This window comes from Cheilinus undulatus, linkage group 9, assembly GCF_018320785.1.
Source record: "Cheilinus undulatus linkage group 9, ASM1832078v1, whole genome shotgun sequence".
In the NCBI taxonomy this organism is placed as follows: domain Eukaryota; kingdom Metazoa; phylum Chordata; class Actinopteri; order Labriformes; family Labridae; genus Cheilinus; species Cheilinus undulatus.
This window is the reverse complement of record NC_054873.1, coordinates 15,869,149-15,884,065: the sequence shown is the minus strand read 5'-3', so window position 1 is coordinate 15,884,065 and position 14,917 is coordinate 15,869,149. Positions and strand designations below refer to the sequence as shown.

Below are 14,917 nucleotides of genomic sequence, written 5' to 3'. Positions count from 1 at the left end.
AGGGTCATGTGAGGACAGAGTGAGGGTATGCTAATTTTGCCAGCTTGTATTCACTCCTTTCTGTCCTATTATGTCTGTTTGTTACACTAAAATAAAATATAAACCCAGCCTGGCTCCCTGTCTCTGCAGCCTGGCTCTCTCCATCTTCTTAATTTGCTATTTGACCAATCTTTGCCCCGCTGAAAAGCGCGTGCAGCTCTTGCAACAGTATAGTATCCTTCCGCTTCTCGTTGTCACCATGGTTAGGGGGCGTCCGTCTCAAAGAAAAAACGGCTGCCCTCTTTCTATTCGCTGAAACTATAGGTGTGTCACGCGGGGGTTGTGCGCTTTCCCTCCATCAGCTGTCAGTCATGACGTCACTTCCTGCGGGTGTGAGCTCCACGGCTCTGCTTTGTATGGACATGGTGGGGGATTTTTGACAGCGGCAGCGCTGTTAGGAAACAAACAAGGACGTGGTCGGGGGTCGGGGACTATTTTTCTCCCAGCTCGTTTTCATTTCGATCTTTTAACGGGCTTTTTCCCCCCTCTCTCACCTCAGCAACATTTCACTGGATATGGCGCCTTCGGATTGGCCTGGCTATTTCAAGGTACATATCTCCATTTTTTGCCTTTTATCTAAGAAATAGAGCCTCCTGCTGCTGCAGCTCACAGACTCTCTGTGAGGGAATTTCTTTGGTGCACGGAGGCGGCTGCAGCCTAGAAACAGCGCATGATCTCCAGTCTAAAAAGTGATTTATTTTTAATGCAACCAAGACAAATGAATATTTTCTCCTTAGTAGCAAGCCATAGGACCATTGTTTTTGTATCGAGGCGGGCTAGTCTGATTTCTGTTTGCACGCCTGCGCAGCCAAAGTGACGATTCATCATCAACAAACAGCATCTTTTCTCACAAATCACCATGCATATCTAACTAAGACTAATCATTTACTATCTTGCTCGACTTATGAATGTAATAGACCTTATTAGGAAGATATAGAGTGATTATTAGTGTTTGTTTTGACGGCGTATGCCATGTTGCTGTCATTAATAAAAAGGTCATAACTGTGTGTTGAATTGTGCACATGATGCTTCAGTCAGGTTTTACGGCCTAAAAATTAGTTTTGATTGCTTCAAGTACCTGCATTACACCTGCATATTGTGCATATGGTGCATCTTTTTCCTCTCTAGTATATTTTGGACATTGTCTCATGGTTTGTGCATATTAAATTAGGTTACAAAACGCATGGGAGTGCATTCTACAATGGTTTAGACTTGTACCAAAATAGTTAAATCACCCACAGGGCAGACTCAAAACATTATGTGGACATACTGTTTGTTTTAGTTATTTCTTATCACCATTTTGCACCAGAAATGCCTTCTGTAACGTGTTAAAGGGAGCACATGAATGGTTAAAGAAGTATAGTTAATATGTAGCTGCAGGTGCTTTGCAGTAACTGCTTAAACAACCCTGAGGCATCTCACTGTGTGTGCATCAGTGACTCCTTTTTGCCTTGTGTGCTCAAAGCTTACAGTGGTGTGTGTAAATAGCTGTTGCATAATTAGATACTTATTAATACCTCTCAGACTGTCGCTGATGTGAGTTAGGGGAAGTATGAGATCATTTTGAGGCACCAAGCAAAGACCAGTTTAGCTGAAAGCAATCATAGTGAGTGTGCAGCATACTTTAAAGCAAATCTTTTCAGGTAACAAACTTGGAAAAAGACAGGACGTACCCCAAACTGCAACAGATCATACATTTTTGTCTACTACATTCTATTTGATTGCACAGTAATCCAGCAGTGTATTATTTCAGTGTCTATATGGATCTGCCTACCTATGATGTGTTTGGTATGAGGACATGGTGTGGCTTTTTTAAAGGCTTAGACCTTGCTGTGGGTCCTTCTCAGGAGCTTTCTTGGAAAATCATACTCAGTGTTTTTAAGACTTATTTTTGGGCTTTATGGAGTTAGGACAGTCAGTGGAAAGAGCTGGAAACAGGGATGAGAGAGGCGGCAGGAAATGACCCATAGGCTGGACTTGAACACTGCTTACATAGGGTGCACTCTAACAGCTAGGCCATCAGACCAAACTCCATTTCAGTGCTGTTTTCACTCCTTATTTCCATTCAATATATATGTCTTTATCATTAAAAGCAATTTTAGACCTTATACATTATATTTGGTGTAAACATTCAACATGCACAATATTTCAATTTTGCAGATATCCAATATTGACAAATTAATTTTAGTTGGTACTGATGCTGAAACGGATACCTAAATGTAGATCAGACCTAAAAACTCAGCTCTGAAGACACACAATTTCAAGTTTGGGGCGAAAAAATTAGCCTAATGTTTAGTGCTTGAAATTAAAAAAAAATATTTTAAAGTGTAAGGAATGATGATGAATTAAGACGAAGCCAATATTTACAGCTGATAAAGGCGGATTGTAATAGCCAAGATATTGTTTGTAAATATTGGCAGAAATGTTCACATCTGCTGATACAGAAAATTCACTTTTTAAGCTAGTATCTGCATCCCTACTACATGACTATATCTTGAGGCCCTTTGGAGCACAAGGCTCCAGAGAATTGCCCATCTTTGCCTGTTGGTAAAGGAGCCTATGATCTTAATATGATGATTGGCAGCTGAGGTTTAAATCTGATCTCTTATTGTGCTTTTACTGTGGCCTGCAGTGTGCCATTACATTAGGACACACATAACATTTGATGGCGTGCAACACTCGCTTCTTGTTTTGTGAAAGTGAAATTTGACCCAAATCCTGCCGTACCTGTCCCAGTACCCTAAACAACACAGGAATGCAGCCTTTCTCTTTCCTAAAGTTGTTTACTTCTACAACGGTCCCTTGCTTATTTGTTTAAGATTAATGTCAGCACCTTCTGCTTGAAGGGTTTAGAGTGTTAAAGCTCTTGATGATGACTTAAATCTAATTTCAGATTTTCCTTAAAGCTCCTGTGAGGAGGTTTTAATCTGGTTCTGAAAGTGACTGAAATGTTTCTGTATGACCAGCAAAGGAGAATAAAATCACGAGAGAGAAAGCTGAGTAGTCTAGTCTTCTCATTAATAGATGTAACATCTGCCATAAGTAAGTGTCTGAAAACAGCACGAAGAAACAGCATTCCAGTAAACAAAGACATTAACTTCGGGGCAGCCCTTATATTCATAACTCTTGGATTAACAAAAATTAATGTTGGACATTAGCACCAAACAACCTGTTGAAACCTGATGATCTACCTCTGTGTTTCCAGGATGTGTTCTCAAAATTCAGATTATTTACAACTTCTGTGTTCAAGTATCCCTCATGCCATACATCACTAGAAAGTTAAATTTCATGTATTTAAAGCCACACAAACCATTTAAAGATCCAGCCAAAGGCTAGCGTGTCCTACATTATGCCCTACTACAGAGGTGTGTAAACTATGGCCCAGGGGCCAAATGTGGCCCTTGGCCCATTTTTAATTGGCCCGTAGCAAACTCGAAAACATGAATGAAAAATGGCCACCTTAGAACATAAAGCTTGTGCTTGACTATATATTTTATATGTGTTCTCATATTGACAGGAATATTTTTGTGTCACCTTGGGGGCTCGTCTGGGAAGGTAAACTATACAAACTTTAGTTGTCTGTCAATAAGTAAACAAAAAAATTATAGTTTGTGAAGATGGTGTTACTTGCCTACTGCACTAATTCAGTAAACAAACATTTTGACACGACAGTTCATTGCATCTTTTTGTGACTTAAGTCTTTACTTAAATAAGACTGGATTGACTAACTTTGACATCATAAAGGAGAGGTACATTAAAGTGGCCCCACCATCCTTTAAATTATCTGTAGCCCTCAGCGGAAAAAGTTTGGACACCCCCTGCCCTACTACCATAGGCTGACTTTGGTCAGTGGTTTTGATTGGCTGTCGGTAGTAGTGGGTGGTAAACCTGTATCAATACAGTCACCGGTAAAATTTCTGGAACCATCACTGGGTTAAATGCATGTACTGGGTTGTAGTGCACATATGGAATGTGCACTGCCACCATAGCAGAGTGATATGCGACAGACAACAGCTTAGTCTGAGTCCAGTCATTAGCAGGTTTTGTTCTAGCATTACAAGCAGCTGGGTAACTAACTGAATGTCAACCCTCAAGATGTTGTAATCAAGCACAGTAAACTGGTAATACATGTGCTCTTTCCTCTTCAAGTTTCAAGTCTGTAATAACAGCAACATACAGTGAGTAAGCTTACTTTTCAGAGCATCTTTGTCAGCTTGTCTGTGGCTGCATTTGTTGGTCTGGCTGTGTGCTAAGCCCAGCGCTGCAGTGATCCATCTTTTGTTTAAAGGTGTGTCTTAACTTAGTACCCGCTTGTTTTAAGTCCATGAGTCAAAGATCCAGGCTGGGGCCTCAAACGAGGTCTTAGAAACAGCTTTAAACTCTAGCTGTGTAAGGTAACTGGTACCGCTGTTAAAGCTGATATGAACTGATAAACAAGCTACTTTTTAAAAAAAGCTTTTATTGTGAAAGCCTACATCAGGAAATGTTTTTTGTCAGTAGCAGTAACAAGTACATAGCTGATTGTGTGATAGAACCTGACATGCAGGTAACACTGTCTCATATCTCCATTGCATTGATATATTTCACATTCATCTTAGAAAGCTCCCATAGAAACGTTTGGGATGGGTAGGACTTTTCAAAAAGTCTTAGCTTATCACTCTACTAGCAGCCATTGTATACCACCACTCACAGTACAACTAACCCCTCCGTAACTTTCATAAACTCATGCTGAAGCAGGTAGTTAGAGCAGAAACATTTTCCCATTATGAAAAGCTTTTACTGTTGTTTTTGTACTTTATACTGAAACGTCCATTTCTAATAAAACTGGCACTATACTACAGCTACATCTGGGGTTATTGACACAATGGAGATAGCCATTACTAAAAGCTTTGAGTACAACTAAACCCCACCCACCGCTATTGCCTCATTCTCTTCAAATGATGTGGATTGGTCCGAACAGTGCTCTGTTTGGCACCAGCGTTGTGGATTGGAACTTTTAAAGATGGATTTGTCTGATGACAGAGATGGAGTCTGGCAAACCTATCTTTTTTGTAAAGTTATGTTTGATGATGAGAACAGTATAGTGCTTACACAAAGAATACTGTCAGCTCACTGTGTTTTTTTTTCTGACATGATACCACAGGTACTTTGGCTGACAATTGGTGATTGGAGACGTTTACATGATTTGAAGCACATGCTAAGTAGAGATTATTATTGTAAAGCTGCATCAGGAGCTTTTATCTTTTTTTCTGGTATTTTTCCTAAAAGCAGCACTCAACACAACTCAGTCCTTTGTGTACCCGGCTCTTGCTTGAGCCCCCCGTCTATTTGCTAACCCTTTTACAGCCAGTCTCCACATAGACATGGCATTTACACAGGGATCAAAGGTCTGCACTCAGAACCATTTTTACACACCTTATCAGTGTGGTGAGTGTGGTTGAAAATCTAATACTGCAGTGATGTTTGATTCTCCTCCTTAAGGTGTGTGTTTCTACTTAAAAGCCAGGTTTGGTTCTGTACACCCTGATCTTGCTTGTATTTATAAAGCCAGTGAACATCCATTCTCGGTTGTTATGGTTAGAACCCAGGTTCTGTTTAGAGATTCAGCCCAGCATAAGAATAAGAATTCTTTTGGCTCCTTCATTTGGTACCATTTTGGCTTTTTGTGAATATTAAACTGCAAATGTCGTAAAAAAGGAAACCATCTCTGAGATGGGTGCCAGCTTCAGCTACTGTACTGAGCCAACACCGGACCACTATAGTGACAGTCTTCTTTATGTGTGTTGCTAAATCACCCCAAAGAGTGAAGAATAAATCCCTGCATGGGTTAAAGTGTGCCAAAAAATATCAGAATCTGAAAGCCAATCCCTGATCAAACAGTAATCTAGTAATTGTAATTATCTCAGTGCAGAGTCCAACAGTTTTGGTTTTGTTGTAGTTACTTAGCAAAGTTAATTTGCGGTTTTGCAAATGTGTTTTCCCTCTTAAAAGTTACACCCATGTTTTTTTTAATTCCATGCATACTCTCCGGATACATTTGAATGGTAAAACATAGTTTTGCATGCTTCATAAAGGTGTGGTTTGTCTGTCAGTACTTTAAAACTTCACTATTGTAATCACAGGGACACAATGCTTTTCAGATATGCTTATCTGTCATAGACCATGCATGATACATGCCTATGGAAACAAACCGTCTGAACTGAAATGTTTATGCCTCTCTGAATCCACCTTAAAGGAACTCACTCTGCCATTGTTCTTCTCCTTAGTTTCTGTCCAGCTGTGCTGCTGGACTCGGGCTGTTTTTTTTTTCTCTTTCTCCCCAAGAACCTGAGACCTGTAATCAGCCTGTGGCGGGCTGCATTCTCAGCCTGCAGTGACAAACAGAGGCAGAAACAAGAAGAGAATGAAAGTAAGAGTTTTGCACCTCCTCAAACAGGACTTTCGGGTTCTACTTAGTCTCAAGATGTTATCATTTGTCTGTGTCTGGAGCAGTTAGGGGAGTATGTAGCTGTGCTTAGCAACAAGCAGCCAGTTCCACTGACCTATTTCTCAGGACGTCGCACCAATCATGGAGGGAGAGAAGTGTATGGAAAAGTCTTAGACAGTTTGGAGTGCCTGTGCAAGACAAATCACACTCTTACATCCAAACATCCGATTAAGGAAATGTAAGTCCAGAAGACTCTTAACTTCCTGTGGGAGAGTTTGGTGCAGAGTCTTCGACTTAACTGGCAAAGATCAGTGACACCACTACCTTATCATGCACTATACACTGTAGGGTTGTCAACATTTAAATGTTTTTGACAATATGTTCTTAAATGATGAAATCTCTGGTATTTTAATGATGGAAAATATCAAAAAAGTATCAATAGAAAGATATATTCAGTCATTTTAAAACCCATAGCTTCTGTGAGAGAGAGAGAGAGAATAGTGGTGGCCAAAATGTCTTGGTATGCTGAGGCATGAAGATTGGCCATCACTGGAGACAAGGGGTCTAGCCCAAATCCTGAAAAACAGTACCATATCATTTGTCTCCATCCACCAAACTTAACTGAATACATTTTCACTGCTCCACAGTCCAGTATCGGTGTGCTTTGCGCCACTCCTTCCGATGCTTGGCATTGGGCTTGGTGATGTGAGGCTTGCATGCAGATGCTCAGCCCATTCCACAAAGCTCACTCTGCACAGGTTTTGTGCTTGCGTTCAGTGGAAGCTCAGAACTCTTCAGCTGTGGAATCAGCTGAGTGTTGCAGGCTTTTACACACCATGCAGTCGTTGACCCCTCTCTATGATTGTACATCGTCTTCCCCTCATGGCTGAGTTGCTGTTGTTCCTGAACGTTTCCACTTGCTAAGATTATCACTGACAGTTGACTGTGAAACACCCAGCAGGGAAGTAATGTCACAAACTGTCTCCTTGCAAAGGTGGCATTCATTCAGAGCTTGAAGTCACTGAGCTCTCTTTAGATGTTTGCAAATGGAGACTGCATGGTTAGGTGCTTGATTTTATACATCTGTGGCAACAGGCTGATTGGAAGCATATAGAATATGCACAATTTATACAATGCTTATGTTTTTTTTTTCATTTATAATCAATAAAAGCAAGAAATCGACACATATTGTGTGTCAAAGACGCCAGGGTGTCCAAACAAATGTTGGCTATGTTTCTAACGTGAGTGCAACTCCAAGAAAAGAAAGAAGATCTCATTTTGAGAACTTAAAAATTAAAGTATGCAAAAAAAGTAGTAGAAACCTAACTTATGTAAGTGCATTAGTGTTTCTATGGCTTATCTCAAAGGCATCAGAGTTAGTATAATGCTAATCCTTTGGTTTAGAATAACAAGGTTCACTTTAAAGCAGTCATTCCTTGAGAAATTCCCTGTATTGCCCTCATTAAAACATGGCTATAATGACAGAGAAAGGTGTGGATGAAGGGTTATCAGACCTGATTAAACAACCTAAAAAGGCAGCACTGGACACCTTGAAAATGCATTCAAAACTAGAAAAAAGCTCACAAAACACCACCACCACATTGACGTCACTGAGACGACTGAATTGTCACAACAGGGTTCCTTGGAGGGCCCGGGCCAAAGAGTTCAACTTGGCTCAACGTCTGCACATTGCACCGCAGTGACTTCAGGCAGAGTTGTGAGAGAAATAGAAAACAACATGTTTTATTGAGGAAGTAGACTGATTTTCTGTTTATGTGGGAGTTATAAAAAATGGCGGATACAGTGACTGTTGGTACATTTACATGCAGTTAGGAAAAGTCAAAGTGAATGGAATATAAATCCTGATCACTATTTTGGCCAAAGAAACATGATTTACTGTCATCATTTACATTTAAATGTCATATTAAGCTTAGATAGTAGGTAACATTTAATAACCAACATTTTAAATGAGGATACTGAGTGCAGATGTTATGGATCATTGCTGGGTCCCTAATTGTTAGGCAGATGTGGGCCTGGTCAGATTTTTGTCCTTGCCCAACCCTGGCAACAGATGAGTAACAGGATGTTTCTGTTTTTCTAATAAACCTGAAACAATACAAAAAGTCCCTAAAAATAAAAAAGTAGTCCGTTTTAGTTATCATGATCTCAACATTTAAAAGTAATCAGCTCAATCAATCATTCTGGTAAAAAAATGGCTGTGCTCAAATTGTATCAATCTGACTAAAACTGGACTTTCAAATAGTTAAATCTTAACATGTTAGTCTGACTGAAATAGTGCTGAAGGGCTAGGCTTTGACCTGAAAGTTGAACAGTAAAAATGCTATTTTTGGCTAACCTGTCACTCCAGATAGACTGTTATATATATATCCAAGACATGAGATATATTTAACATCTATCTGGATGACTGTCTGTAGATGGCGTGTTGTTAGCGGGTGATTGGACGACAGTTTACTCGACAGATTCAATACAACATAGAGGGACTGGGCTGCCCCTGAGGAATAAACTACGTAACAAAAGCTTGACAGGCAGCAGCTATCATCATTCACTTTCAGTAGAGCCAGATGGTAAAACATCTTTACCATCAAGAAAAGCTTTCTTGGAAAGAACTGTGAAGTTCTGATAGAACTGCTGCTACAGCTTCATGCTAATCTCTTCACCAGCTTGCCTGTTAACAGGCTTCCACTTTAACTAAACCACACCCATAGCTAGTTCCTCCTCCTCAAATGACATTTTTGCAGTCATTCTCTGGTTGAGAAAAGTGTTTCAGCTTGAAACTTCACAAGATTGATCAGTCTGATGACAAGCTTGGAATCTGGCCTGTACATATGCTCTGTAAGGTTGATTTGGAGCTGGAGTCGCCTGCCTCCAGATAAACCCATACATCAGAGTTATGGCATTCATAGCGTGCACAAAATGTACGCAACTATTAAGTTTGTCCATGTCTTCACTGGTCAACACCCAACCTGTTAGCTGCTTGCTGACTGAGCTTAAATGCTAACATAACAGAGGGTTGCTTTGTTGTCTGTCTTTGAATTGAGGACATTGCTAGGTGGCTTTTGGACATTTCAGTAGCATTAAATATCTAGTCTAAAGCAGAGTAAATGCTCAGAAAACAGTCAAATTCATCACAATGTCTGTGGTTATCTAATATAAAGTTATTTTGCTAAATAGAGTGTGGCTAAAGTTAGCAGCTAGCTTTGCAAACCTTTGTTCCGCTTTTCAGATTAACATTGTGTTTAATGTGGGAACTCATCACTTTGGTCGAGTAGTTTTACTTGAGTATAACCCTCAAGAGCCTACATACAACTTTCTTTCCATTTTTCTAGTTCAAAACTCTGCCATACTGAGGACAGACTAAATGCAAGGCAATCCCATGTTTACATCTGGCCAAGTGTAAAGCTCTTGCAGGTAGGCAGCAGCTGATAACTGTGGCTACAGTGGCTACTAGTGGCAGGAGGCTTTAGTGCATTTTTAAAAGAGTGTTTGACTAGGATTTCAGGGTCATGTTTATAAAGACTATTTAGCTGTTTAGCTGTCTAGCATTGTGCACCCTTATTTGAATATCACCATAAGCTTAACATGCATTGCATTTGTACCAAAAGTAAAGCTTGGATCATGCACAAAGCTGTGAGGTGGTCCATGTCTTCTCAGTCTAACATACAACCAGTTTGAAATTTTGTTAGGTTGTTAGCACAGTCAACATGAAGTTCCCTATAGTAACTACCTGAAATGGGGGCATATTGCCACCTAATATAGCAGAGACAGACATGCTCCCTTCCATAAATTGATTCTTCTGTTGTGCATGTGGTCTGAGAAAAGGGAAGTAGTTTGGTTAAACTGTCTAATCAAGCTAGAGCCATGTAGCTTGATTGTGTTACCTTCCCAGAGTTGTGAAATCGGTCTTCATTAGTGGCTGACTAGTGTTTGGGTTTCTGATAAGCCTTCAGTCTTGTGAATATGTTCTTTAAACTGAACTTCCTGGATCAAATTACACACTCCAGTGCCGTGCCTGTACTGTCAACCACACCAACTCTATTGCTGTTTTCATTCCCAGCCTAGTCTTTCTGGTTCTTTGGGTCAGCTTTGGTTGTCTGTTTGTTATGCATTGTGTCCTCTATCATCCAGTTTTGACCTTCAGTGTGAGTCAGGTCTGTACCCATCAGAGGCTTCCTTACGGTTAAAGTTCTTCTGGGTTGAATAGGATTGAGGTCCTCCAGCCAGACTTACCGTAAGCAGCTCTGGAGAGGAGATTGTCTACGCTAATGATCGAGGAGGGACGCTGCATGTAAGCTGAGTTTAGGTGGTGAATGATGAGGGGACGTGACGGAGGGAATTGACTCATCCCAAAGCACAACGGTCTTTCTCCTAACCAGACCCTCTCTCTGTCATCCGGTCCTGTGATTCTTGTCTCTCTTCAGTGTCGATTTCTCCGCTTAGTTTTCTGTTTGTCACTGTTTGTTTGTTTGTTGAGGCTGTAGTGGTCTGATCCACATCCACGTGAGCCAAGGCCCGTAGAAATCCTCATCAATGACCTAGTCCTGGTCTTATCTACTCTCACGGTGTAATTCCATTAGTGACGAAGCCCACTCTCTTTCAGCTCCACTCATGAGCTCAGACAGAAACATCGTCATCAGATTAACCTCCTTTTTACTCCTTTGTTATGCTGTAGAACAAGGAACCAGCCATCTTCATGTATTTGTCTGAAGACTGTTTGGCTTGTCTTGGTGTAACGGCGCACTCTAGTATGGAACATGTCAATGACTACTCACATGAATAAATGACACGGCTTCATCTACTCATTCAATATGAACTATTCTGTCTTCATGAAGTTTTAAACTCACGTCAGTCTACATCAGTGTCATGTTTTACCCTTAAGATGTACCTTTTTGTTTGCATAATTCAACCCTTCATTGGCTGTCAGTCTGGTAGTGAACTAGAGTTAATAGCATCCCCAAGGCCTGGTAGACCCCTATCACCCAGAGAGAACCGGCTTTATCCCTAGTTTTTTTGCTGGGTTCTAGTCTTTTTGTGTTTTTTTCGGGGTGGCTTTATGAATTTTTTTGATAGGACAGCTAAAGAGAGACAGGAAGTATGTGGAGAGAGTGGGGGAAGACATGCACCAATCAGCACAGGAATTGATCCTGCGACCAGTGTGTCAAGGAGTCTAGTCTCTGCATGAGCATCTGCTCTACATACTGAGCTAAACAAGCACCCTAGTCTATTTGTTTATAAGGGAATGATTTTGAAAAAAACATCAGTTTGCAACATTTTTCTTCTTATATTGCAATTTGGATTTGTGTTGTATTGAAAATATTATGCCATTCTCATGTTAATTAATAAAACATACAAAAATAAAATATTTACTGAATAAATGAATTAAACTGGTATTTTGACACACATGCCAGTTTAAAGAAATTTGATTTGAAAATTGCAGGGCATATTACTGTTCAAACTAGAATTGGATTAAGTATCCAGCCTTAATGTGGGCACAGGCCCTTGTGCAAGTTAACTTATGTCTTTTTTAACAGAGGGTAGGGTGGGTAAAGAAAAAACAGGAAGTAGAAGAAATGTAACCTGACCCACCAGGTTGATTGTTTAACTTCCATGCCATGTAGGAATGCACATTATTGTATATCTGCTGATATCCAATATGCTGAATGTTATAATCTCATTCTAAGATTTATGGTTGAACAACAAAACAAACTCGAGTCCTTTAAATGTACTTCAAAACTCATGAACTGAAAATGAAACAAGTATAAGACACTAGCATAGGTCTGTTGGTTCTGCCTAAAACTCCACAAACATCTCGCTGATATGAACAGCCAGCTGAAAATATTGGCAGAAATTTTTCTTATCTGCTGATGTGATAATTAACTTAATAAGCTAATATATTTGAATAGCGATATCATGTTGATAACATTGTGCATTCCTTATTGTGTTAGATATGTTTCATATCTATCTGTGCTGCAGCCCAGAGAGGATGTGTGGGAAGGGCAGACGTTTTCCAAAACAAAAACAAACAAACAAAAAGTTCTGTTTTTCCATCCTTCTGTCACGTTCATACTGGGCCAATCGGAACAACAAAAAAAGGAGAGAGAGTAAGAGAGGAAACCGTTACTTGATCTCAAAATGAGTTTAATCCATGGCAGGTTCCTCATTGCACCCCCTCTGATATTCCAACTTCTCTTAAAAACAACATAACAAGCTCTATGAAGCATTTTTAATATTTTTCCTCATTATTTTATACTTAATAACAGCTGACTCAGAGATGATCAGTGTGCATCTTTAATCATATTCCATTATCATGGCACGATAACTATGGTTGAATTCGCAGTTAAAAGTGATTTTGTTGTTCATATGTGGCTTTTTCTGACTTTCTTTGGGACAGTGAAACAGGACAAGTCACATTGAATCTGATATTTTCAGATTCAGGTGAGTTTCATATGTGGTACTAAATCAGATACATCTTTTGGTATTTGAGTGCAGATATACACAAGCAAAAAATAAGATTTGAGCACAAGATCAGAATTTAGCATGTAGGCCTGCAGTATGAATGCAGCATAGTTCACAAGTATATATCAGACAACATGCAGTGTTTATTTACTGTGTTGAAGAGAAAAAAAAGTCTGCTGCTCAGGACTTAATGACCAGGAGACATAATTTGTCTGTCTGTCTGTCTGTAACAGAGAACAATGCAGAGGTGTACATTTTAATGGGATGATAAAGGGACTAAATACTTGTATTTGCTGACTGGTGATTTAAACAGGACTCTGGAGTTGTTGTTGTTGACCAACTGACGAGCAGGATCTTGGTCAGTTAAAGTATATCGACCAACCAGTCGACCAACTGACTAAACAAATGGAGTGTGCTGCCTTAGGGAGTAAACAACATAGCACAAGCTCCACAGGCAACCGTAATCATTGCTCACTATCAGTGGAGCCAGCTGGTAAATTAGACTCTTGCTGAATCTAATCAGGAGAAGAGCAAAAGCACTTTTTCCAGCAAGTAAATGCTTTTGGTACAATTCTTCTCTTTTTTTCTTAGAAATACTGTCCAGTTCTGATAAAACTACTTCTATAGCCACATCCACACCAATCTCCTCACTGGCTGCCATGTATCCAGACTAGCAGTATAACTAAACCAGCTAGAGCTACTTACTCATTTTTCTGAAATGATACTGATTGGTGCATTCAGTTTCTTGTTATTGTGCTCTTACTTTTTTATCAGTATCCTATCCTAGTTAGATATCTATGATTATCAAACACAAGGGTTGGAAAGATTACAAAGATGTGGTAATTAAGGTAAAAGTATAATTACATTGACTATATTTTTCCTCAGTAATAGAATTTCTGGTCTACTCCAGTAAAAAACAGTCATTCTTTTAAAATCCTGTGTACTGTTATTCCTTAGTATGTGTGCATGCACTGGTAAGCCAAGCTACAATTATTGCTTGATTTGGCGGTTTAACTGGGCTGCAGTCCTTGTCCCAGTATATATGCACAAAGGGAAAAACAGTTAAGAGCATGTCTTCCTCCACCATGGTGGGAGGTGATATGCCGTCTTCCAGAGTATTATGGACTTTCTTACTGTTGACATTGCTAACAAGATAACAATCAGCTAACCAGTTGCTGACCAGTGAAGAGGCTTTGATTTTTATCTCTTCAATGATGAAAAGTCATGAAGACAAAGGCGTTTTCATTGTATTAGCAGAGAGTCTGACTGCACGAGTCCCAGCCAAAGAAGATCTCAAGCACACTCTTTATTGAATTTACACACTGCTCCTTCTCTTGTGTCTATTTTTAAAGCTGTATATTAGACTGACAAAATGAGAGTGAACTGGGGCCATTATGACTTCACTGTGATTCAAATTTATAGCATTTTTGAGTGTTGCCAAAGGTTGAAGCAGGACAAAGCTTTTATTAAATGAAGATTGCCTTTCCTGGCAGTTATTTAAGGATTTTTAAGAAGATATATAACAATATTTCTGGTGCCAGCTGTGTAGTTTTTCTACTGATTACTTCAGTATTGGTCTGTTTTATGAGGTGATGGCTTTGAGAGTGTGCATTTGAAATGAAGAAATAAGTCCCTTTAAATCCTTACTGCTGCTCCAGTTTGCTCAGTGAATGTATAGAAACCTAAAGTGCATTTGGGGTTTTTGCTGTACTCTGTGATCCCTCCACAGTAGCAAATTAGCTTTGCTCTTTCTCCGGTCCTGTGTGCTGCATGCCTCCCCACAAACACGTACGCTGGTTTGGCAGCCAGATAGGGGGAACTCAGGACTCTAGTGTCATGTTGGAAAATGTAACAAGATCCACACAGCTGTCCGAGCAGAGAGAAAAACTCTCCTAGCTTCATGGTGTTCTCATCCCAGTTTTTTGGGGGGTGATTTCTGGCACTGCTTGATCTATTGTTTCTCAGTAATGCAGAAAC

General features: G+C 39.8%; 1 protein-coding gene across 4 annotated transcripts in view; it reads left to right on the top strand.

Moving 5' to 3' along the window:
- Positions 1–385: 385 nt before the first annotated feature.
- pparab (peroxisome proliferator-activated receptor alpha b) overlaps positions 386–14,917 on the top strand; it is a 55,707-nt gene continuing 41,175 nt past the window's right edge. For 2 of the 4 annotated variants that reach the window (XM_041795011.1, XM_041795012.1), the window contains exon 1: positions 386–587. The gene's annotated coding sequence lies outside the window, so the exon portion shown is untranslated. Of the gene's footprint in view, positions 588–6,305; positions 6,449–14,917 lie in introns of all 4 variants that reach the window. The other 2 variants (XM_041795014.1, XM_041795013.1) reach the window with 2 other exon arrangements.